General features: G+C 39.0%; 1 long non-coding RNA gene and 1 pseudogene across 2 annotated transcripts; one reads left to right on the top strand and one right to left on the bottom strand.

The window, feature by feature from the left end:
• Window positions 1–1,863: 1,863 nt before the first annotated feature.
• LOC121400610 lies at window positions 1,864–4,076 on the bottom strand. 2 transcript variants are annotated; one of them, XR_005965850.1, is made up of 3 exons: window positions 3,993–4,076; window positions 3,525–3,663; window positions 1,864–3,240 (listed from the first exon to the last, which is right to left on the bottom strand). It is a non-coding gene; the product is annotated as an uncharacterized LOC121400610 (long non-coding RNA). The 2 variants fall into 2 exon arrangements; XR_005965849.1 differs by lacking the exon at window positions 3,993–4,076 and having other exon boundaries at window positions 3,525–3,986.
• Window positions 4,076–12,352, top strand: LOC121400609 (annotated as a pseudogene).
• The last annotated feature ends 11,465 nt before the right edge of the window (window positions 12,353–23,817 follow it).

Genomic DNA, 23,817 nt, shown 5'->3' with positions numbered 1-23,817 from the left:
ACTTAAGGTATGAAGATCCAAATTATGGAAAGATCCGTTACCTGGAAAACATCAGTGCCCAAGCATTCTGGATAACAGGTCCCATACCAGTATCTGCTCTGAGCCATACATTTTTCACATTTTTGGAAATTGAGATGAATGTGCCATATTTTATATTGTGAATTTATTGCACCAGCCTAAAGTTTCAGCTTGTCAATAGCAGCAATGATCCAGGACTTCAAACTTGTCACAGGGGGTCACCATCTTGGAAAGTGTCTGTGACACTCACATGCTCAGTGGGCTCTGAGCAGCTGTTGAGAAGCTAAGCTTAGGGGTCGTCGCTAATTATCAAGCTGAAAATGAAGTTTGACTATAATATAAGCTGATGCTACAGGGCTGATTATTAAATTCTGATGCTAATTGCACTGGTTTCTTTGCTGCCATGTGGTAATTATTTATATTAATTACTAATCAGCCTTATACTGTGACATTTATATTCTATGTGTACTGTATATTGTGAGTGGGTCTCTATTCTCAGTAAGTGACAGCAGCACAGAGCATGTGCAGTGAATCAGCAGAAAAGAAGACGGGGGGAGCTACTGGGGCATCTTTGGAGACATGGATCTTTACTGCCTTGGGCTTGTACAGAAGCACAAAATATCATGTACAACATTTCTACCTACTTATTTAGTTCTCATTTAAACCTCCAGGGAACATTTCCCCATTTTAGACTGCTTAATTACTTTATATTTGAAATTGGAGATATCTGCAATGCCTTCAGTCCTCTTTGCATATTCTAACTTGCTATGTTGGTTAAGGAGAGTTTAGTGTATACACACAGCGGATCCTCCACTTTGCTCCATCTGTGTTTTGAATGCAGGCAGAAGAAAGTGGATCTGTTGTAATGTATCCCTTCCTGTAGCTGTATTGATTGCCCTTTGTCTGCTGGGGGCACATTATCCTTCTGCTGACTGTACTTTTCATTTGTACTTCAGCCAGTTGAAGGAACATGCTACCTGTCCTGTGTGTCCCACTTTCACAGATGTCGGAACACTTTCCTTTTGTTATTCATAGAAGCTATACATTTACAATGGTACAATTCTAATTGTATACTGTGTAGTGCATTTAGCATTTCTGTGGCAGGCTGAGGACCATACGATGTATGGCTGCATGGAGCTTGAGCCTCCAGTTTGACAGCAGTAGCCTCTTGTCAGGTTTAGTTTGGCATCATAAAAACTATAGCACAGACATGGAACACTAAGTGCAGTGGGATTTCTGTACCACTCGCACTTTTACATACTGATTGAATGGGTTTTCTATTTATTTCAAGGTAAGGGAGGCAAAAACAGAAGGCGAGGTAAGAATGAGAATGAATCGGAAAAGCGAGAGCTGGTCTTCAAAGAAGATGGACAAGGTGAGTGGAATTTTATGTGCAGCTCCACCCCCCCCCGTGCCACCTTAATAGAAACGCCCTTTACTAGGGATGCACCGAATCCACTTCGTGAAAGATTCGTCCAAACCCCCCGAATCCTTCGTGAAAGATTCGGCATATGCAAATTAGGGGTGGGAAGGGGAAAACATTTTTAACTTTTGTGACAGTCATAGAATTTCCCTCCCCAACCCTAATTTGCATATGCAAATTCAAATTTGGCCGGGCAGAAGGATTCGGCCGAATCCTAATCCTGCTTAAAGGTCGAAACCTGAACCGAATCCTGGATTTGGTGCATCCCTACCTTTTACATTTTTAAATAGCAGTTTTCGTCTAGGGCTGAAACCCGCAGCCTGAAATCAGCCCCTGACTGCTAGCCGAATCTTCTCTGTTCACATCCGGAATCCTTGTCTGCTCTGGCGCAAACGCACGTGGCGGATTTTGGCAAAGAAATGCAAGAATAAAATATTTTATTTTCCTTCTTTCAGAATATGCTCAAGTAATCAAGATGTTGGCAAATGGCAGACTAGAAGCCATGTGTTTTGATGGAGTGAAAAGGTTATGTCACATAAGAGGAAAACTACGAAAAAATTTAAGTGGTCTTTTTATTTTTAAAGAACTAAAGCTTAACTAAAGAAGTAGGGCAGAAATATTGCCCATTATGTATTGGGGTTCTTTTCCAGCCCAAGGCAACCACAGCCCTTCAGCAGTAAAGATCTGTGTCTCCAAAGATGCCCCAGTAGCTCCCCATCTTCTTTTCTGTTGATTCACTGCACATGCTCTGCTGCTGTCACTTACTGAGTTTAGGGACTGACTCAAAATATACAGCACACATAGAATAGAAATGTCACAATATAAGGCTGATTAGTTAATCAGATTATTGGTACCTGGCAGCTCCAAAACAAGCACAATTAACATCAAAATGTAATAATCAGCCCAGTAGCACCATATTACGACAGGCATATTCCATTTACTACTTAATGATTTGCTGTAAGCTTAGCTTCTCATCAGCTGTTCAGAGCCCACTGAGCATGTGCGTGTCACAGATAATCCAAGATGAGAAGCTCCTGTGACAACTTCAAAGGCCTGGATCATTGCTATATAGAGATGCTGAACCTTTAAGCTGGTTCAGTATAAAACATATGGCATTTCTAGCCATATTCATTTTTAGGATGTAGTCCTTTAGTTTTTTTATTTGTTTCAAAAACAAAAACATGTTTGGGAAAGATGAATTAAATTTGAATGACTACATAGGGAAGTGTTAATGTAGGATTTTGTTGCAGTTTGATTCTCAACAAAACCACATCGCTTGGCAATAGACCACTATTTTCTTTGTTCTTAGTATTGTCTTGGTAATGCAATGAATAGCTGTTACAGAATGATGCGGCATTGGATCACAAAGAAAAGTGTAGAGTGCTCTGTAGTTTCCTCAATTTGAATTTTTTTAGGGAGCTTTTGTGAATAGGCTCTATGAAGACCTTCTGTGCTATTCACATGCACTGTCTTCCTTTTGGTTGGAAGCGTTGTTAAAGGGGACCCGTCACCCAAAAAAAATATTCAAAATCCTATTTTATCACATTAGTCAAGCAAAATTAACTTTAATTACACTATATAAATTATTTGAATAATTTTTTCCTTCAGTCTGGGAATTACAATGACAGCACTTCCTGATTCTTGATGGTCAGCGGGTCCGGGTTGCGGATAAGGCACTTGCGTTTAAGAATGCGCGTTGCGGATTTCGGGTACGGGTTCCAAAAAATGGACCCGCGCAATACTCTATCACAGAGAAATAGGTTTTTGGCTAACGGGATCTGTGGGCCCCCATGTGAAAGCTAGAAAGAAGCAGAAAAAGAAGGCAAATAAATAAACCATAAAACATTAATGACTAATTGAAAAGTTACTAAGAATTGGCAATTCTATAACATATTAAAGTAAACTTAAATGTGAACTATGCCTTTAAGGCATACTTGGCAGCCCGTGTCAACTTTGTCTGAAGAGCAGAAAATTTTACATTTTAAAGGACAAGCAACACTAATTATTTTTAAAAGCCATTGAAGCCCCCTTCAGTAATACCTCCATACTGCACAATGTTAATTATTTGCTTAGTCAAAAATACCTTGATAAATGTCTGTTTACGGTTGTGCCGTCAGCTACATCCTACGTGCGCACACCACCTGTCACTGGACCGAAAGTCACTTGCTGTGGTGCTAACAATGATTTTCAGCCGACCTGTTATTCCTCAGTCTGGTTTGTTTCTGTAAATTTTGCAAAAAGCACCCTGGTCAGCCATAAATCACAGAAGACCCCTATCATCTTGCACTTGTCTTCACTACTCACAGTGCTTACAGTAATAAATCACAAAGGCAATGAGATACGTCTGCCTACAAAGCCCCTCTTCCCAACTTGTATGCGAGGAGCATGAACATAGAAGAAGAACAATTATAAAACAGGCTGAAACTGGTGCAGCAAGTAACTTCCGGTCATAGAAGAAGTTGGATAAGGGATTTTGAGCAGGCACGCAGGATGTAGCTGAGGTTAGAGTCCTGTGTGGAACCAATTTGTTAAACCCGACCCGCATACTTACCAGCTCGACCCGCAAGTACCTTATCAGCAACCTGATCCGCGACCCGCTGACCATCAAGAAACAGGAAGTTCTGTCATTGTAAACCGGAAGTGACATCATTAGAAGTAGGCGTGATCAGAAAAAAAATATTTTTGTGAAGACCTGGAAACCCGGAGAACCACCGACCCATGTCTATACCCGCTTCTACCTGCAACCCGCAGGGTACCGCAGGTTTTTGCTGGTAACAAGCGGTTACCCGACCCGCTGCAGGACTCTAGCTGAGGGCATGTTGTCATATCAACCTATTTCAGAAGACACTGAACAACCAGAAGCAGTTATTTATCATGGTATATTGAATTAAGTATTTAAAAGTTACATTTCTGCAGTAAAGATTTATTATTGAAGGGATTTTTTTAATGTTGGCATTACTTGGTTTTACAATCTGCATAGTCTTCTGCCCGAGGCAGGTTTTACTGTAATCCAGTGGCAGGAAAGAGCGTGACTGAAAATATCACACACTGATTTTACTGCATTTTACACATATTTGCCTGTATTAAAATTCACAAATAAAATTCCAACTTCTCACATACAAAGAATTTGCAGTTCTTTTTCATTCACAAATCCACACTTTTTACACAGTTTTTACTGGGGACTTTTCAGGTAAAAGGAGGGTGAATATGGAATATCTATTAGGTCAGGGGTATTATATGCAGGCTTTAATTTTTATTTGTTTAATAAAAAAAATGATGTTACTGGTCCTTTTTACACAATGCTTGTTAAAATTCTAATTACTGGTCTCTCATGGAAAAAGTATAAAAACTATTGCTGCTCTCTGATTGCTACACTGTGTAATCCTACAATCCCCTTTAGTTTGTTGTTCTTCTTCCCCTGGGTTTATTTAGCTGTCTTTTAACTAGGGATGCACTGAATCCACTATTTTGGATTCGGCTGAACCCCTGAATCCTTTGCGAAAGATGCAAATTAGGATTTGGTTCAGCGATGCAGAAGGATTTGCTGAATCCTGCTGCAGAAGGCTGAATCCTGGCCGAATCCCAAACCGAATCCTGAATTCGGTGCATCCCTACTTTTAACATACCAAATCACTTCTTTATCTGAGCCCAGTCGGGTGCCTTGTGTATAATTACTATGATTTTTGCCAAATAGATTCTCCTGGTATCCCAGCAAGTGCCAATGCACACCAGCTCTTCCGTGGGTTTAGCTTTGTTGCCATTTCATCTGAGGACGAAAGCCAAGCTATGCAAGCAGTTGGGGTACATGCTATTGTTCCAGTAAGTACTTTTTATCATATGAGTGTACATACATTTGTAGCTTTCAGTAATGCAGTTACACATTCAGTTTTTTATAGGTATATAGGACCAGCACCTACCTTATATGTGATATGTATGTACATTTATTATTACTAACTATAGTGAAACACAGTTCACCAGAACCAACACAAGCATGCTTTGTTTTTGCATTTCTACGTGCAGAATGAGATAAAGGTGCCAATAAAAAAAAGCTCAGAGTAGACTGAATCGTTCTTCTTCAGCCATTCTTCATACTATTTTCTTGGTTTTTTAAATTCCAGTGAATCAAGTGAAATGTCACAAAATAAACTAATATGTAATTTGGCAACTTTTGCTTTCAAATAAATATTTAAATACACACACACACACACACCCATTATTATTATTATTATCCAAATTACTGAAAAGCCTTCTCCTAGAGACTCCATTTTAATCAAATAATCCAAATTTTCAAAGATGATTCCCTTTTTCTCTGTAATAATAAAACAGGATTAATAATATCTTAGTTTGGATCAAAGTACTAAGGCAAAACCAGCCTATTGGGTTTATTTAACGTTTCCATGATACTTAAGGCATGAAGATCCAAGAACCATTCATCTAAGGCATTAATGATCCGTTATCTAGAAAACCCCTAGGTCCCAAGCATTATGGATAACCGGTCCCATACCTGTATTTTATATATTTATGTCTCTCCCACAGACAAGAAAGTACCTTGCCGCAATTCTCTTTTGTTCTTTCCATTCATCTTTAGTCTTAATTTGCATTTAAGGTTTAAAATCTTTAACTTTCGATGAATGCTGCCTAACATGAATGTGAACTAATGTAAACTTATTTCTAGCTTCATAGGAACAGCATCCAGTTCACAGATGGCTATGAGCTAAAGGAAGATATTGGCGTGGGTTCCTATTCTATTTGAAAAAGGTGTATTCACAAGGTTTCCAACATGGAGTATGCAGTAAAGGTAGGTATTATATCACAATAGTTGCTACAATACTACCTTGCTAACACCACTTTTACAGCATATTCAGTCTTATAGAAAGGTTTTTGGTAATTAGGTATGATGTCTTCCAAAGAAGCATGTCTGTGTAGCATAGTGTCACCTCAAGTTTAATCATCTCCAGTCTGGGGGACCGGTGGCAGCATTTTGAGTTTTTGTTAAACTGTAAATCTGTTTTTAGGGTATCAAATATACAAAAACAATAAAAATAGAGCTTCAATGAGCTTATCTTTCTGAGATTTTTTGCCTCGGAAAGTGATTAACAATGTGCTGGAAGCCTCCACCAAAATGACGGTGTTCTAGGTTGAGGGGACAACCACCAAGTGAGGTAGGTCAAGTTGCCATTTCCTTTGAGAGGCTTTTTTTTGTAGTTGTGTATTGTACCAAAGAAAAAACACACTGGTGTATATGACCCTATTCATTTTATTTTCCCTTTTATTCTGCCTAAACCTCCATGCAGTTAAAAAAAAGTGGTTCACCTTTAATTTAACTTTTAGTATGTTATAAATTGGCCAGTTCTAAGCAATTTTTAAATTGGTCTCCATTATTTATTTTTTACAGTTTGTTAAATGTTTGCCTTTTCCTTCTGATGCTTTCCAGTTTTCTAAAGGGGGTCACTGACATCTAAAAATGAATGCTCTGTAAGGCTACAAATTTATTGTTACTGCTACTTTTTATTACTCATCTTTCTATTCGGACAATCTCATATTCATATTCCAGTCTCTTATTCAAATTACCCTACCAACTAGGTTACTGAAATTGCAAACTGGGGAGCGGCTGAACAAAAAGCTAAATAACTCAAAAACCACAAATGATAAAAACAAAAACCAACTGCAAATTGTCTCAGAACATTACTCTGCGTCATACTAAAAGTTAACTCAAAGGTGAATAACCCCTTTAATGCATGGCAGTTTATCTGTGCGTTGCATGATCATTACAGGTCTAGTTAGACCATCCACTTCTGAGTTACACGTGATTTCTGGACTCTTGTTTTGTCTTTTTAATCAAACCCTTGTTTACTATTTTGAACTGTAATTTCACTTTATTGCACAGACATAAACCAAATCATTGAATTATAACTGTCCCTGCTATAACTCATATTATGTCTGAATCCGAGAAGTTCAACTATATTGTTATTTTTATAAAACTATTAGAGAGGTTTTGGAAACTGTTTTAATTGTCTTCGTAAACATTTCTTTTCATTATTTAGATTATTGACAAGAGCAAGAGAGACCCCACTGAGGAAATAGAAATACTGTTGCGATATGGGCAGCATCCTAATATCATTACATTAAAAGATGTAAGTATGATTTGGCTTTTCTTCTTGGCTCAACTTTATTTCTTTCTTTTTGGGTTTGAGCTCCAGTTCAATCAAAATGAAAAATATATACAGGTATGGGATCCGTTATCCAGAAACCCATTATTCAGAAAGCTCCAAATTACGGAAAGGCTGTCTCCCATAGACTCCATTTTATCCAAATAATTCCAATTTTTTAAAATGATTTCCTTTTTCTCTGTAATAATAAAACATTATCTTGTACTTGATCCCAACTAAGATATAATTAATCCTTAATGGAAGCAAAACCAGCCTATTGGGTTTATTTAAAGTTCAAATAATTTTCTAGTAGAATGTAGATATGAAGATCCAAATTACGTAAAGATACCTTATGCGGAAAACCCCAGGTCCTGAGCATTCTGGATAACAGGTCCTATACCTGTACGTATGTGTACTTGCAAGATGTTGAGCATAACTGTAACCAGGCTAAATTCTTCCACTTCTAGAGTTAGTGAATTTAAAGGAGAACTATATCCTTAAAAAAGCATAATAATTTATGTACGGAACTCTACCATCCCAGTTGCGCAGTTGAACCTGCATATGGAAAATGTCATTTGGAGCATCATGCCTTAAAGCTAGTAAAATACATTTAAAGGGATACTGTCATAAGAAAAAAAAAATTTTCAAAATAAATCAGTTAATAGTGCTGCTCCATCAGAATTTTGCACTGAAATCCGTTTCTCAAAAAAGAGCAAACAGATTTTTTTATATTCAATTTTGAAATCTGACATGGGGCTAGACATATTGTCAATTTCCCAGCTGCCCCAAGTCATGTGACTTGTGCTCTGATAAACTTCAATCACTCTTTACTGCTGTACTGCAAGTTGGAGTGATATCATTCTCCTCCCTTTTCCGCCCAGCAGCCAAACAAAAGAACAATGGGAAAGTAACCCGATAGCAGCTCCCTAACACAAGATAACAACTGCCTGGTAGATCTAAGAACAACACTCAATAGTAAAAACCCATGTCCCACTGAGACACATTCAGTTACATTGAGAAAGAAAAACAGCAGCCTGCCAGAAAGCATTTCTCTCCTAAAGTGCAGGCACAAGTCACATGACCAGGGGTAGCTGGGAAATTGACAAAATGTCTAGCCCCATGTCAGATTTCAAAATTGAATATAAAAATCTGTTTGCTCTTTTGAGAAATGGATTTCAGTGCAGAATTCTGCTTGAGTAGTGCTATTAACTGATGCGTTTTGAAAAAAACATGTTTTCCGATGACAGGATCCCTTTAAAAATCATAATGCATGTATTTCATTAAATAAAACACTTTTGATTTCATTAGACAACACTGTTTTGTCTGTTGTGCTCTTTTTAAATAGGGGTTTAAATTGACTATTAGCGTAATGTACTGATCGACTTATTTTTATGTTGCAGGTGTATGATGATGGAAAATATGTGTATTTAGTAACGGAACTAATGAAGGGAGGGGAACTTTTAGATAAAATACTGCGGCAAAAGTTCTTCTCTGAGCGAGAGGCAAGTGCAGTGCTACACACGATAACCAAAACCGTAGAATACCTCCACTCCCAGTGGGTACGTTTTCTCCTTCAGCTTATCATGAAATATGCATTCAAATATATTTTATGTGTTTCCACTTAAACATCAAGCCATTAGGATTAAGTACACTTTACAAAGATAGCAGCTTAAGAGTTGTTCTGATATGCATATTAAATTATAAATACATATTAAATAAGTATCAAACAGTTAGTATATAGATTAATTGGAACCCTACACTGGTATTAGCCTCCTGTACCGATATGCAGCTCATTTTGGCAAACATATCGAAATCGGCTGCATGTGCCTGCACACGGTAGCAGACAGGAGAGGATGCTAATGCCAGTGTAGGGGGGCCGATTCTCAGCCTGTGTATTCCAGCAGGTCGATTTTCAGCCGTTTGGCATTAGCCTTTACCAATAGTAACGACACTAATCTTATCTGCAGTTACACAATATCTGGGTTAGAAAAAGCTGTTTATAGTGGACAGCCCCAATTTACTTTACAATTTATCCTGCATGATGCTCAGATTGCAGACTTCTAGAGGCACATTTAATAAGGGTAAGGACACACAGGCAGATTTGGGGAGATTAGTCGCCCCATCGACAAATCGCCTCTTCTTCATGGGACAATCTCCCTGAACTGCCTTCCCGCCGGCTATAATGAAAAATCGCCAGCAGGATGGCACTTGCTGCACTTCGTTTTCCAAAGACGCCCGAAGTTTCCTCGTGAGGCAACTTTAGACGACTTCGGAAAACAAAGGGCCGCGAGTGCCATCTCGCTGGCGATTTTTCATTATAGCCAGCGGGAAGGTAGGTGAAGGCAGTTCGGGGAGCAGCATTGGGCTGTTTCTTCACTGGACTCTCTATGCTTTAAATGCAGGATCTATGTATGACTATACTGAACTATGATAGGCTTTATGTAAGATTTAGGGCACTGTACATTGTTTAATGTATTACATATTCTTCACAATTCTTTTCATGTTCATACATTTTAGGTCGTCCACCGGGATCTCAAGCCAAGCAATATTCTTTGTGTGGATGAGTCTGGGAACCCTGAGTCTATTAGAATTGTGACTTTGGCTTTGCAAAGCAACTCAGGGCAGAAAATGGTTTGCTTATGACTCCATGCTATACTGCAAATTTTGTGGCTCCTGAGGTAAGTCATCTTGTCCTCACAGTTAGTGTAACTAGGAAGAAGTTCTCTAATCTGAGTCGATTGAATTGTTGTAATTTCCACTGCACTGCGTTCTGCGCATATGCCCATCAAGTCATAGAGAAAAAAAGGGATAGAGATGATCCATTTTCTCAGTAAAGTCTGCGTGTGTGTGTGTGTGTGTGTGTGTGTGTTTTCAACCTGATCTAACTATGTAACTACATGAGAGCCTCAATGTCCATGTCTAGCATCTTGTCTGCATGGTTACATAGAATGCTTTCAGGCATGAAAAGAGAAATGAAAAGCATCTTATCACAAAATCTGTCACTAAACAGGCCAAGTTGTATTCCATGGATTGCTTTATAAAATCTTTCATTGCTTCAAATATGTTCACAGAGAGCTCCCCCTTTTGGGGCAAGTAATGAACAGGTGCTTAGAGCCTTCATTGGCGCTGATGTTTAATCACACCTGCATGAAATGTCTACATAATTCACACCTTATCCATGAAATCTGGTTGTTTGCTGAACACAATGGGGGAAATCCACGAAAGTGGTGATATTGAGACAATAAAAGTGGAAATGAAAGTGTCTGATTCCCCACCAAATTCACAAATCTGAACTTGTCTTTTAAACAGACCGTTTTCAGATTTTGTCTTTTGCACAACATTTTAACAACATTTGTTTCTGAATTTGTCTATAGAGGGGAGAGAGGGTTTATTTTACCTAGAAAAATGATACATCGTTGTTTTCAGGATAACATGGGCTTTTTAAATCTGCCTACATGTTTGTGTGATTCCAATTCTGTAACAAGATATTAGGATCTAAATACAAAAAATGCTATTTTTCATAATATAGGGATTTGTGACAGAATTTTGTTTTATCTTAGGCCAAGTGTCTGCTGCTTAAACGAAAAAATTACTTGGGAGGCTTTACTTTTCCTTTAGATAATATGTTCACTCAGATTGCTAATATTGCCTCATTTATTGAGCTAAAACTAGTATATTAACACAAGTGTGAGTTAAAAAACTTTTACATATCAGTAATGTCGATCAGGCAGGGTTAAAAATCGTGGCCGCATCTATTCGTTGATGCGGTCCCTCGATCAGACCGTCCATTTGGCTTTCTTTCTGATCCGATCATTGGGCCCTATGGCCCACGAACGGATCAGCCCGATATCGCCCACTTCAATGTGGGCATATCAAGGAGAGATCCGCTGTTTTGGCAACATCACCAAAAGAGAGGATCTCCCTGTGTATGGCCACCTTTAGAATTGATCTGACACATGGGGAAGAGTTATACTTAACTTCACTCCATTTTGAAAATGTCGTTTAAAATGACGTTTTTGCGCCATTTTTATGTCATTTGAAAGGCAAATTCATAAAAGTGCCTGTAAATTGTCTTTCTTTCACTAAAATATGAAAAGTGTCTATTGAGTCAGAATTTAGGCGGATTTCTGTTTGTGAATATGGAGAAAGTATTTTACACCAATTTACCACCACTTTTATTCCAAAAATGGGCTCTCTACACTTTGCGAATTCCCCCCATTGAATTGCAAATAAATACCAAGAATAATGCTGAGCTAGGCTTGATTTTATATTTGTCTCTATTTTTGTCCTTTATAGGTTTTAAAGCGTCAAGGCTACGATGCGGCATGTGATATATGGAGTCTGGGTGTGCTGCTTTATACAATGCTGACGGGGTAAGTGAACAAGACGCTAAAACCTTTTAAATCAGGGGAATATATGTAAATGGGTTATAAAACAAGTGCAATAACTTCCCAGTTCAGTTACTTGCTCTAGGGCCTGGTAAAAGCACTTTTTTGTGATTACCGCTATTGTCATGTTGTATATTTTCTTCATATTTCAGATACACTCCTTTTGCAAATGGACCAGATGACACACCAGAAGAAATCCTAGCAAGAATAGGAAGCGGAAAGTTCGCTCTAAGTGGTGGTTATTGGAATTCTGTTTCAGATATTGCCAAGGTCAGTTTGTGTACAGATCAGTTTACTCAACATTCCTTAGCTGCTGCAGTCTGTTGCAACATACACAACAATGTCCCAGACTAAAGGTGGCCATAGACGTAACAATTATGATCTTTCTTGGAAAAGATCTTTCCAAGAAACATTGTTTGTTTCAATACACACGTGTAGAGCTGAATCGTCAGATATACAGGTAGAAACAATAGAATTCTACCTGTATCTAATGATTCAGCACTAACAATGGCCAATGTTTGGGTGCCTTCAAAGTAGAGTCCTGCAGCGGGTCGGGGTACATGCAGATTACCTACAAAAAAAAGCGGGTACCCTGTGGAACAAGGGTAAACTTTTCAGATGCAGGTTGGGTTGCAGGTCTCTTCCTGCTGCTTTTTCTCCACTCATCTCCCCCTCCCATCTGACTTCCGGCACAGCTCTCTTACATCACAGGGCGCACTTCTGTCCCTCTCCCTCTCGACTATTGGCCATGTTTGATGATCTCACTTCCAGTTTGCAGGCAACATCAGTTCCGGTTTGATGGTGGTCGGCAGATTGCGGATAAGGCAGTTGCGGGCCCGGGTCGGGTATCGGTTCAAAGTGGCTAAATATGTGGGTCGCAGTTCGGGTTGCGGACTGCGGATTTAGGTCCGGGTCTTAGAAATTGGTTCCATGCAGAACTCTACTTCAAAGGCACCCAATCAAAATTTTCCATCCAGCCCGATCGACGAGCCGACCGATATCCAATTCTTCTGCCGATACACCTTACATGCACCGTATATCATACGAAAAATTGTTTCATACGATATTATCTGTGCGTCTGTGGCCACCTTAAGTCACAGCTTTAAAGGGGAAGGAAACCTAGTCGGCGCAAACCCCCCACCCCCCCTCCCGTTTGTTGCCCACCCTCCCTCCTCCCCCCTGGCCTACCCGTCCCACTGGGCAAATGCCCCTAACATATTACTTACCCTTCTGCGCAGGTCCAGTCCAGGGAGTTCACAGAACGACATCTTCTTCCACGCGATCTTCTTCCTGCTGTGAACGGCGTTTTGGCGCATGCGCAGTAGGATCATTTCGCCGGTACGGATCTACTGCGCATGCGCCAAAAGTCACCCGCATGCGCAGTAGATCGTACCGGCGAAATGATCCTACTGCGCATGCGCCGTTCAAAGCAGGAAGAAGATCGCGTGGAAGAAGATGTCGTCGGTGAACTCCCTGGACTGGGACCTGCGCAGAAGGGTAAGTAACAAGTAAGGGGCATTTGCCCAGTGGGACAGGTAGGCCGGGGGGAGGAGGGAGGGTGGGCAACAAACGGGAGGGGGGGTGGGGGGTTTGCGCCGACTAGGTTTCCTTCCCCTTTAAGAAACTGCCATTGCCACTAAGAATAATGAGGTACGCAGTGATATCTAGTGCCTTTAGGATAATCTCTTCCATGTTATAAAAGTGGTTTCATTGCAGTGCCATTCACCCGAGCAACATTAATGGGCAGATTTATCAGAGGTCGAATTTATGTGAATTTTTTGTTTACTCTAATAAATTTGAATATACTCACACTCGAACGGGAGGTTTTTTTAGAAAAAAATTCTTAAGTATTATATTTCCTTGAAAAGTCCTGACCCGAAAATCAAATTCAAATCGAGTTTCCCCCCTGAAAAAAACTTGAATGTTAGAAAGGCAATGAAACATATTGAAATGGTTTAACGGGCCTCTGCCATTTACTTGACTTTGGCAGGTTTTAGGTGGCTAATATTCAAATTAGAACTGTTTCCATGGTCGGGGTGTGATAAATCTCATATTCAAATTTACATTCAAATTGGGGGATTAAAATTCTAATGTGTGAATTTTAAAACCAACAAAACAAATGTTCAAATTGTAATTTACTATTCGACCCTTAATAAATCTGCCCCTAATAGTAAAATGGGGACAGATTTTTTTTCTGCATCCTCATGGGATACAGCTAAATAGGGATTGTTTTTATTTAAATGAATGCGAACTATAGCTGGACAGCCACAACTTGGTGTTATGTTAATGTAGGGCACTCCGATTTTATAACATAATTTTAGTTGGCATTTAGCAATGCTGATCTTAATTTAACCCACAGCCAGCCTCACCGGACCACTAAATTGTCTATACTGTTCTGCAGATACCCCTTAAACATTCAGCATTGATTTTGTAAAGGGATACTGTGGTGGAAAAAAACAGATTTTTTTTTGTTTATATTTAATTTTGAAATCTGACATGGGTCTAGACATATTGTCAGTTCCCCAGCTGCTCCCAGTCATGTGACCTGTGCTCTGATAAACTTCAGTCACTCTTTACTGCTGTACTGCAAGTTAGAGTGATATCACCCCCTCCCTCCCCCCCCCCAGCAGCCCCTAACAACAGAACAATGGGAGGTAACCAGATAACCGCTCCCTAACACAAGATAATAGCTGCCCTGGTAGATCTAAGAACAGCACTCTATAGTAAAATCCAGGTCCCACTGCGACACACATTCAGTAACATTGAGTAGGAGAAAACACAGGGCTGCCAGAAAGCAGTTCCATCCTAAAGAGCTGGCTCTTTCTGAAAGCACATGATCAGGCCAAATGACCTGAGATGGCGCCTACACACCAATATTACAACTAAAAAATACACTTTCAGGAATGAAATTTTATATTGTAGAGTGAATTATTTGCAGTGTAAACAGTGTAAGTTAGAAATAAAAACTACACCATAAAAATCATGACCAAATCCCTTTAAAGGGCATGTAAAGTCTAAAATAGAATAAGCCTAGAAATGCCTGTATTTTGTATAACTAAATATAAACATGAACTTACTGCACCCACAAACCTAATCAAACAAATAAATAATTTATGCTTTCAAAGTTGGCTACAGGGGGTCACCATTCTTGTAACTTTGTTTAAACATCTTTGCCAAGACTAAGGACTGTGCACATGCTCAGTGTGGTCTGGGCTGCTTAGGGATCGTCATAAACAAAGCTGCTTGAGTTCTGCACATGGCTGGGAAGTAAGGCGGGGGCTCCCCCTGCTGTTCATAAGTATGATTGTTTCCCTGACTCAGCAGTTAGGGACCATCTGACAAATTCCTATCCACAGCAGTAAATGGAGGAGAAGTTCAACTGCATACAGTCAGGTTTCTTATAAAACGGTACACATTTTTTATTAAAGTATATTGGAGAAGGTTTATTTTTCATTAATGAAAGTAAAAATGGGATTTTATTTTTCATGCCTTTAACAATGCCCTTTAACTTACAGTTAATAAAACCCTGCTGAAGTCTAACCAGGAATACTATTACTATTGGAATTCTGTTGTTAATGATCTTACAGTGTGACTGCAATTTTTCTCCTTCTAAATCTATGGGTCCTCCGGTAGATCTATGGGTCCCCCCTCTCCCCAGGTCCGGGTTGCCTTGGGGTTATCCTAGATTCTGCCCTGTCATTCACTCCTCATATCCAGTCACTTATTAAATCATGTCACTTCCACCTAAGAACATATCCAAATACGATCATTTATCACCCAAGACGCTGCCCAAAATCTTTCACTCTCTCATCATATCGCGTCTGACTACTGCGCAACTCTCTTTAATTGGCCTCCCCCTCCAGAGACTGTCACCTCTCCAGTTCCATTAATGAACACTGCTGCGAGGCTCCATACACCTCAGCCAACCGCTTCTCCTCTGCCTCGCCATTCTGTCAATCCTTGCACTGGCTTCCGTTACCTTTCAGATCAATCACCACATACAACACACATTTCTTCACCACTTACTTCGATCTTACCCACTCCCACACCTTGTTATTTACTCCCTTCCCTTTAAGCACTGTACTGCCTGAGTTGTATACAGGCTTGGCTTTGCTGCCTCCCATTTTTATTAATGACAAACATGTTCTAGAAATTGGAAAGCAACCGATTTGCTTTTCCAAATTGAATGGCAGGATCAGCTGCAGGCAGAAAAATAGATTTTACAAAACTGTGCCCCCCCCCCAATTGTGTCGTGAAGTTGGTCCTAATACGCGTGAGTTGCACTGATGAGGACTAGAGGTGCTTTTTGTTGTTAATTTTGTAGATTCCTAGGAAAAGCGGGTGAATATATTTTTTATATCCATCCACAGACCTGGTTTTTCACAAGATAGCTTCACGTGGATCCAACAACAAACGATTCTAACTTTGCAGCCCCACAAGTTACTGAACAGCACCCCTTGGATTAGTACACTGGACCAGCTGCCTCACGCTAACCACTGAAACAGACAACAGATAGCCTCCCACACCTTACAAGTAAAGTAATTGTCGTACGTTTTTTTCCTAATCATGGAGGGGCATTTACAAAAAAAAGGCGCGGAAACAACCAAAGGGCCGGAGGACCCCCTTCACTCTTTACTTTTTCTTTAATAGAATCTTTTTCACACACAAAAAAAAAACTCCCCAAGAGAGCATTTCTACATTTTTACATATTATGTTTCATTTGCACCGAAAACTGCTTGCATTTGTTTCACGGTTGCTTCCTTTAGTTCCCATTTTTATCCAACGCACGCAGCTGTCACACCAGTACATAGAATGAAATTCATTAAAGAAACACATAACGCCAAAAAATGCGCGTTTTAAAGAATGACCACTATCATGTAATGTTGCCTTGAACTGGTAAAACTGGTGTGTGCTTGCTTCAGAAACAACTATCTATAGTATTATATAAACAATGCTTAACCATGTTGCAGTTTATGGGGGCAACTGTTTCAAGCACATGATATGCAGTGGATCACAGATAAGTTTCTGAGGAATCTCATTGTATCTTCAAGGTGTGCTTATCTGTTATCTATTGAATATCCTGTTGCCTTTTCCAGGCTTTGATGGCTGCCCCCTGGCATACAGCAGTATGTTTAATATAAATTTGCAACGAAAACAGCACAATAATGTAAAAATGACAGTGCGCACAAAGCAGCCAAAATCACATATAATTCATCATATCAGTTCCAATATACTATTTAATAAACAATAAAAATATTCTTTTAGAGCAATGTACTAATGTTCTTTTAAGTTAAACTGTTGGCACTAAATTAGCAAAACAGTTCAGATCACGCACAAACGGAGAGAGCTCATTCACTGACTCTATAAACGGCCGCACAACCATAGCATGCTCATTCTCGAGAAATAACATAGGCAAAAATATGAAACAAAAATCTAAAAAAATCACAAAAACAATAATGACTAAGAGTCGAGAAATTTAATTCCAATATTTAAACAGATTTCCGCCACTGTTAATGGGGAGAGAACGAATTGCGTATTTTATCAAAAGTATGTTAAAAAATGATGATCGTCAACTGATAATCAAAAATGAAAAAGTGAACGAAAGTTTTCAGACCCTACTCTATTTAAACACAGGTTTTGCTAAATGTTTTCAAGGTTTTTCTTTCTAAATAAAATGGTTCCAAAACACCAAATGTAAGGAAATCCATAAATATTTAGAAATTGTGTGGTTTATTTCCCAGTTAGTGACCAGAACCAAAACAAACTTTGACCCCAGCCCAAGGATGTTAAAGTGAGGAGGGATGCTCTCAGCCTTCAGGTTACAATTGTACGCTTATAATGAAAAGAAGCCTTATAGCGTTGGGTGGATCATGCTCCCATGCTGCAGTGCCCGGACGACAGGTGCCAGCAAGAAAAGTTGATCGTGCGAGTGCCGACTTCAACTGATGCTTGTGACCCGACCTCCTCCCTCTCTATCTGATGCAAAGCTTTATGTGTTTAATAAACGTTGGTGTTCTAACCATAGAAACCCGCGTCCGATATTTGATAGTGTATAAATTGACGATTTTAACTCCAGATGTGGACCCCTCCCAATTGGAATTAAGTCCTGCGTCCGTTGCATCAAGAAATATTTAATAAAATAAGCCAGAATGTGCTAATAACTACTGATGTAGTTGTGTTTGTGGAATATACAACTGTGGTTGTCGTGTGTATCAGAGCGTAATGTGGTGGTTGTGTTGTGTGGTAGCCTGATGATGCATTTCTGCATTGTCCTAGGTGGTGCATTACAAATTCTTCTGTTGGTGTGTTAGTTGGATGCAGCATTGCGCAAGAGATGTGTGTGGGTCAGGGCAAAAGTGACGTCAGCACAAAAGGCTTGGCAAGAAATACGTTGTGATGTGTAAGTGTCCATTATGGTGTCCGCTGTGTGTGGTGTATAAGGGCCATAATTCCTCCTCTCTCTCCAGTATCGTGGCCTGACGGTGTGATTAAAACGCTATAAAGGACAAAAATAGAGACAATATAAATATCAAGCCAGCTCGCTTATTCTTGGTATTTATTTGCAAATTCAAGGGGGGAATTGCAAGATGTAGAGACCCTTTTTGAATAAAAGATGCGTCGTAAATTGGTGTAAAATACCTCCATATTCACCAAAAGAAATCGCGCTAAATATCTGACTCAATACACTATTCATATTATTGTGAAAGCAGACAATTTAGGCACTTTTATGGAATTTGCCTTCAATGACATAAAACTGGCGCAAAAACGTCATTTAACGACATAATTTCAAATGGGTTAGTTAAGGTATAACTCTTCCCATTTGTCAGATCAATTCTAAAGGGGCATTAAACAGGGAGATCCTCTTTTTGGTGATGTTGCCAAAAGCGGATCTCTCCTTGATTGCCCACTTGAAGTGGGCCTGATCAGAGTGATCGTTCGTGGGCAATTAGGCCAATGAATCGGATCAGAAAAGAAAGCCAAATGGACGTCTGTCGGGGACGCATCACGAATAATATGCGGCCACGATTTTTAATCTGCCTGAATCGAGCTATTATTGATAATGGTAAAGTTTTTTAACTCACACTTGTTTAATATAAGTTTTGCTCATAATGAGGCAAGTATTAGCATCTGAGTGACATATTATCAAAGAAACGTAAAGGCCTCCAAGATAGAATTTTTTTCGTTTGCAGCGAATTAGGCGCTAAGATAAAAACAAAAACTTCTGGCACAAATCCGATATATTATTGAAAAATAGTCATTTTTGTATTTAGATCCTCAATATTTTTGTTACAGTGATTGGAATCCACAACTGTAGCAGATTTAAAAGCCATGTTATCTGAAGAAACAACATGTATCTTTTTCTAGTAACATAACCCTCTCATCCACTCTTAAGACAAATCAAGAAACAAATGTTGTTAAAAGTGTTAGTGCAAGAACAAAATCTGAAACGGTCTTGTTTAATAAGACAAGTTCAAATTTGTGAATTTGGTGGGGAGTCAGCACTTTATTTCACTTTTATTGTCCTCAATATCCCACTTCGTGGATTTCCCCATTGTGTTCAGCAAACAACCGATTCTGGATAAGGTGTGATTATTGTAGAATTTACATGCAGTGGATCAACATCAGCGCCCATGAAGGCTCTAAGCACCTGTATTACTTGCCCAAAAGGGGAGTCTCTGTGACTATTTTAAGTAATGAGTTTTATAAAGAATCCTTGGAAATTACGACTTGGGTGTTTAGTGAAGATTTGTGTGATAGATTGCTTTTCATTTCTTCTTTTAATAGCCTGAAGCTTTATGATAACCATGAGACACGATGCTAGACATGGACATATTGAGGCTTCATGTAGTTACATGTTATATCAGGTGAAACCAACAACCACACAACACACACGCAGACTTTACTGAGAAATGGATCATCTCTATCCCATATTTTTCTCTAATGAATTGATGGGACTTGCGCAGACGCAGTGCAGTGGAATTCAACATTCAAGATCAGATTTAAGTGAGAACTGTTTCCTAGTTACTCACACTGTGAGGGACAAGAGGACTTACTCAGGAGCCACAAAATTTACAGTATAGCTGGAGTCTTAAGCAACCATTTTTGCCCTGAGTGCTTTGACAAAGCCAAGAGTCACAAAATTTATAGACTCAAGGGTTCCCAGACTCATCCACACAAGATATTGCTTGGATTGAGATCGGTGGACGACTAAAATGTAATGAACTGAAGAATTGTGAAGAAATAATTCGTAATTACGATTAAAAATGCTCAGTGCCTAAAATCTTACATAAAGCCTATCATAGTTCGTATAGTCTACATGATCCTTGCATTAAAGCATAGAGGAGGTCAGTGAAGAAAACAGCCCAATGCTGTCCCCGAAACTCGTAGCCTCCCTAGCCTTCCGTGGCTATAATGAAAAATCGCCAGCGAGATGGCAATCGAGCGACTTTGTTTACTCCGAAGGTTAAAGTTGTCCTACGAGCGACGCGGGAGAAATATCGGAGGCGTCGTCTTTGGGAAACGAAAAAGCTTGCAGCAATGCATCCTTGCTGAGCGATTTTTTCATTATAGCGGAGGAATGGCAGTTGCAGGGAGATTGTCCATGAGAAGAGGCGACTTTTTGTCGACTGGGGCGACTAATATCCCATTGCCTGTGTGTCATACCTTATTAAATGTGACCTCTAAGTCTTCTCCATTGAGATCATGGAAGATAATTGTTACAGTACTTGGTCTGTCCTATAAACAGTTTTTCTAACCAGTTTGTGTAACTGCAGCTAAAGATGTGGTGTCGTTAATATTGGTAAGTAATGCAAAACGGCGGAAATCGACCCCCCCCTAACTGGCATTAGTCCTTTCTGTTGTCCGTGTGCAGGCACAAATGCGAGCTGTTTCGATATGTTTGCCCAGCTGAGCTGCCATATCGGTACAGGAGGCTATACCAGTGTGGGTTCAATTATTATATTACTATGTTTCGATCTTATTTATATGTATTTATATTTAATTTGGCATTCGAACAATCTTAAGTGCTTCTTTGAAGTGTATACTTATCCTAATGGCTTTGTTGTATGGAACACATAAAATATTGAATGCATATTTCATGTGAAGCTGAAGGAGGAAACGTACCACTGGGGTGGATGGTTTCCGGTTTGGGTTATCGTGTGTAGCACTGAATTGCCTCCCGCTTCAGAGAGAATTTTGCCGCCGTTATTTTATCTAAAAGTTCCCCTCTTCATTAGTTCCGTTCTTTATAATCATTTTCCTTTATACACGACTAAAAATAGCTCGTCGTACATTACGATATAGTCAATTTCCCTAGTGTAAAGAGACAACAGCACAACGTGGTTCTTATAATCAAAGTGTTGTATTGTAATTGAAACATGCATTATGATTTTTAAAGGGTCTGTATCGGAAACATGTTTTTTTCAAAACGCATCAGTTCTGCACTATCAAGCCGAATTTCTGCACTGAATCCATTTCTCAAGAAGAGCAAACGATTTTTTATATTATTTTTGAATCTGAATGGGCTAGAATTTTGTATTTCCAGCTACCCCTGTATGTGACTTGTGGCCTGCTTTGGAAGAAGAATCTTTTGCAGGTGCTGTTTTTCTTTCTCTATTGTAACTGAGTGTTCGTGGGCAGGGTTTTATTCTATTGGTGTTGTTAATTAGATTACCAGGCAGTTGTTATCTGTGTTAGGGAGCTAGCTACGGACGTTCTTTCCATTGTTTTTGTTTGGTGACTGGCGGCAAGGGAGGAGAATGTATCATCCAATGCAGTACAGAGTAAAGGTGATTGAGTTTATAGGCACGTCAAATGACTTTGGAGCGGGAAATGACAATAGTGTTGCCCATGTCAGATTTCAAATTGATATACACAGTTGTTTGCTCTTTTTTGAAAACGGATTTCAGTGAATTCTGATGGAGCAGCTATTACTGATTTTTGTGAATTTTTTTTGTTTCTTTGACAGTATCCACTTGTATTGTTTTTTATTAGCTTTAAGCTGTGCTCAATGAATTTATATTGGGTTAACTGCGCAACTGGATGGCTAGATTCCGACATAATTTTTGCTTTTTTAAGGTATAGTTCTCCTTTAAATTCATAACTCTAGGGGAAGTTTTGCCTGGTTACAGTTATTGCTCAATTTGCAGTCCATCTAGTAAGCTATAGACTGTTTCGAATGGCAGGCCTGGGGTTGCGCATATAAGGTATTCTTTACGTTTGGATTCTTCATATTAATTCTCTAGAAAATTATTTGAACTTTAATAACATAGGTGTTTTGCTTCCTTTAAGATTATTATAGTCTTATTGGGATCAATACAGAGTAATGTTTATTATTACAGGAAGAGGAACATTTTAAATTGGGAATATATTTGGATAAATGGGGTTTGGGAAGACAGTTCCCGTATTTGGAGCTTTCTGAATAATGGGTTTTTGGATAAGGATCCTCTGTATTATTTTTCATTTGGAATTGAACTGGAGTTCACCCAAAGAAAGATAGTTAGCAGGAAGAAGTCCAACATCATTATTACATTTTATTAATCGAGCTGAGGTGTGCCATATCAACAGTTCTAGATTTCTCAGTGGGGTTTATATTGCTTTGTCAAGTATCTATAATGAAAGAAATGTTTACGAGACATTAAAAAGTTTCCAAACTCTCTATAGTTTTAAAATAACAATAGTTGAATTTCGGATTCAGATATAGGAGTAGCACGGACAGTTATAATTCAATGATTTGGTTTATGTTTGTGCAATAAAGTGAAATTACAGTTCAAAATAGTAAACAAGGGTTTGATTAAAAGACAAAACAAGAGTCCAGAAATCACGTGTAACTCAGAAGTGGATGGTCTAACTAGACTGTAATGATCATGCAACGTACAGATAAACTTGCCATGCATTAAAGGGGTTATTCCACCTTGAGTTAACTTTAGTATGACGCAGAGTGATGTTCTGAGACAATTTTGTTTTATCATTTGTGGTTTTTGAGGTTATTTAGCTTTTGTTCAGCCGCTCCCCAGTTTGCAATTCAGTAACCTAGTTGGTAGGGTAATTGGAATAAGAGACTGGAATATGAGATTGTCCGAATAGAAAGAGGAGAATAAAAAGTAGCAGTAACAATAAATTGTAGCCTTACAGAGCATTCATTTTAGATGTCAGTGACCCCCTTTAGAAAACTGGAAAGCATCAGAAGGAAAAGGCAAACATTTACAAACTATAAAAAATAAATAATGGAGACCAATTTTCAAAATTGATTAGAACTGGCCAATTTTATAACATACTAAAAGTTAAATTAAAGGTGAACCACTTTTTTAACTGCATGGAGGTTTAGGCAGAATAAAAGGGAAAATAAAATGAATAGGGTCATATACACCAGTGTGTTTTTCTTTGGTACAATACACAACTACAAAAAAAAGCCCTCTCAAAGGAAATGGCAACTTGACCTACCTCACTTGGTGGTTGTCCCCTCAACCTAGAACACCGTCATTTTGGTGGAGGCTTCCAGCACATTGTTAATCACTTTCCGAGGCAAAAAATCTCAGAAAGATAAGCTCATTGAAGCTCTATTTTATTGTATTTGTTATATTTGATACCCTAAAAACAGATTTACAGTTTAACAAAAACTCAAAATGCTGCCACCGGTCCCCCAGACTGGAGATGATTAAACTTGAGGTGACACTATGCTAGACAGACATGCTTCTTTGGAAGACATCATACCTAATTACCAAAAACCTTTCTATAAGACTGAATATGCTGTAAAAGTGGTGTTAGCAAGATAGTATTGTAGCAACTATTGTGATATAATACCTACCTTTACTGCATACTCCATGTTGGAAACCTTGTG

The sequence above is a fragment of the Xenopus laevis genome, chromosome 2S (assembly GCF_017654675.1).
Source record: "Xenopus laevis strain J_2021 chromosome 2S, Xenopus_laevis_v10.1, whole genome shotgun sequence".
NCBI lineage: Eukaryota > Metazoa > Chordata > Amphibia > Anura > Pipidae > Xenopus > Xenopus laevis.
The sequence above is the reverse complement of the archived record's forward strand: the minus strand, read 5'-3'. Positions and strand labels throughout refer to the sequence as shown.